Here is a 3,267-nt window from a genome sequence, read left to right on the forward strand (position 1 = left end):
AAAGAAAAATATAGTGGTTGAATGTCAGGCTTTGAAGTTGGACAGAACTAAATCTGGGTTCCTTCTTTACCACTTACAAAGCTGTGTGTCTTTGACCAGTCTTTTAACTTCTTTGAGCTCCAATTTCCTCGTGAAGATACCAACCAACTAACCCGATGGGGAGGGAATCCAGGGGTATTAATGAGAACTCTTGCCTGCAGGCAACTGAATCTGTTCTAGCTAAGGAATTTATTAAGGAGACTAGAAAACCTACGGAACTATTATGAGGGATGAGGAAGTTGGCTCTGAGCCGAGTTTCCATAAACAACTACCCAAACCACCAAAAGGGGCTGCTCCTTTGCCTGATCCGGAACCTACAGGATCCAGAAGCAGCTGACGCAAGAACCATGCCACCTCTAGTCCAACCTATGCTGGGAAAACAAACGGACACCCTGCCTCTCTGCTCAAGTGCAGATAAAAGTCTCACACAAGATCATCCGGTGCATGGGACCTACAGCACAGCTGTTAGGGGGTCTGGAAAATGTCTCGCTTTCCAGTCTTTGCAGTGTAAGTTACTTTAGAAAGAGGTCGGAAAGGGTGCTGAGTGAGCCAATACATCTATCGAAAACATTTAGTGGGGTCTCTAGCACGTAGAAGCTGCTCAGTACATGGAGGGAGCAGAGCTTAGTTGTTAAGGGTCTAAACTCTGCAGCCATATAGTCTGGGTTCAAATCCCTGTTCCACCACTATTACGGTGTCAACCTACTTCCCCTCTCTATGTTTCTGCTTACATGGTTAGGTTAATGACAATAGGTCATATGCCTTATAGGCTTACTGTGAATGTCAGATGGTTTAGTAAGTGCTTAGAAGTATCCGGTTCATGGAAGCTCCATTACATGAGCTGCTACCAGCCCAGTCTTTGTCCTGGTCTTCATGACTCCAAAGAGCAACTGCATTTACTAGAGGCCTCTAGTGGGCATCCAAACTTTCCAGACTCTGCAGGCCAACCTCTCCTCTCATTTGAACATCTCTTTCCTTCCCCCAAATGCTACTGAGTCACAGAAAGCCAGCTCCCCACTCATGGTTGCAATGTACTAACCTACCTTCCATTTTATGCTTTCCCTAGTTCAAATGCAGCAGAGCAATGCTCTCCTTGTGGTTCAGTTCTTTTTTTTTTTTTTTTAAGATTTTATTTATTTATTTGACAAAGAGAGACACAGCAAGAGAGGGAACACAAGCAGGGGGAGTGGGAGAGGGAGAAGCAGGCTTCCTGCGGAGCAGGGAGCCCAATGTGGGGCTCAATCCCTGGACTCTGGGATCATGACCTGAGCTGAAGACAGACGCTTAACGACTGAGCCACCCAGGGGCCCCTGTGGTTCAGTTCTGATCTACTCTGATCCTTGGAGTACAGCAGTAAAAAAGAGAGGGTCCTTGCCTTCGAGGATCCTGCAGTCAATCAGGGAGACCTAGTAGAGAGAGAGTTAAAACATGGTCCATACAATGGGGAGTGTGAACAAGGCACAGAAATAACACCAAAAAAGAGCCTTAGGTTAACTAGGGCTTCAGACAAGAGCTCCAGGGAAGAGGTGAAGGCTGGGCGGGGGTTACAAATGCTAAATTTGAGGCAGAAAGCTGAACAGGGAGGGTGCCTGGGAGGCTCAGTCCATTAAATGTCTGCCTGCCTCCGGCTCAGGTCATGATCCCAGGGTCCCGGGATTGAGCCCCACATCGGGCTCCCTGTTCAGCAGGGGGTGTGCTCCCTCTCCCTCTGCCTCTCCTCCCTGCTGTGTTTTCTCTTCCTCCCTCTCTCTCTCTTTCAAATAAATAAAATCTTTTTAAAAATTAAAACAAACAAAAAAAAGCAGAACAGAAGGAGAAGACATACCACACAGAGAGAGCAGTATGTGCAAAGGCACTGTGGCATGAAAAGCAACACAGGGTGTCTAGGCGATGACAAGGAGAGCTATGTTTTGGAAGTACAAGGTGTGATGTGAGGAACAGCAGAAAATAGGATTAGTGAGGATTGTGAGGAGCCTTGAAAAGCTGCATTAGGGCATTGAGGAGGGAGGGAAGAGAAAACGGTTTTAAGTAGCTGAAGTACAAGGTATGACTTGCATTTTAGAACAATTCCTGTTTTGTGGGCGTGTCTTGATGTAAATGAAAATATGGGGCCCCTTGTTCAAAAAGCAGGAGAGAAGTGCTGTTCAAAGTACTAATGTATAAAGTCTTTTCTTTAAAGATATTTTATTACTTATAAAACGTAAGTTTTGTTTTTCTACTCTCCATTGTATTGATTTCTGTTCTAATACTTATTTTCTTCCTTTGGCTTGATTTGGATACAGTTTGCTCTTGTTTTGCTAGTTTCCTAAGACTGAAGGTTAGGCTATTGATAAGTTTGGGGAGGTCATGTTTTTGTTTTCATTCATCTCAAAGTATTTTCTAATTTCCCCTGTGACTTCTTCTTGCCCATTGGTTACTTAAGAAACCAAGGTGGAAGTTTAATTTCCCCATATTTGTGAATTTCCCAACTTCCTTTCTGTAACTGATTTCTAATTTGATGGCATTGTGGCTGAAGAATGTCCTTTGTACGATTTCATTCTTTTAAATTGAGACTTGCTTTATAAATCAGCATGTGGTCTATCCTGGGGCATGTTCCATGTGTGCTTGAGAAAATGTACATTCTGAGTGGAACGTTCTAGAGAGGTCTGTTAGAGCTGATTGTTTACAGTGTGGTTCAGGTCTTTTTTATTCTTGCTGGTCTTCTGCCTGGTTGTTCTATCCATTACTGAAAGTGAAATACTGAGGGGCGCCAGGCTGGTTCAGTTGGTAGATCACGTGACTCTTGATCTCAGGGTCATGAGTTCAAGCCCACATTGGGTGTGGAGCCTACTTAAAAATAAATAAATAAAGTAAAATAAAAATAAAGAAAGTGGAGTATTGAAATCCCCAAGTTTTATTGTTGAGTGTTCTATTTCTCCCCCTTCAGTTTAGTTTTTGCTTCAAGTATTTCAAGGCTCTGTTGTTAGGTGCATATATAATTATAATTGGTATGTCTTCCTGATGGATTGACCCTTCTATCATTATAAAACGTCCATATTTAACTCCAGGAACATCTGTGTTTCAATCTGTTTTGTCTGATATCTGTGTGACCACGCCGGCTCTCTTATGGGTGCCATTTGCATGATATATCTCTTTTCATTCTTTTACTTTTAATCTACTTGTATCTTTGAATCTAAAGTGCTTTCTCAGAGAATAGACACCAACAAGGGGTAGGGTGGGAACACGATG

Source organism: Eumetopias jubatus, unplaced genomic scaffold (assembly GCF_037043125.1).
Source record: "Eumetopias jubatus isolate StellerSeaLion01/CBP00866 unplaced genomic scaffold, mEumJub1_p1.0 scaffold_1, whole genome shotgun sequence".
Taxonomy (NCBI): Eukaryota; Metazoa; Chordata; class Mammalia; order Carnivora; family Otariidae; genus Eumetopias; species Eumetopias jubatus.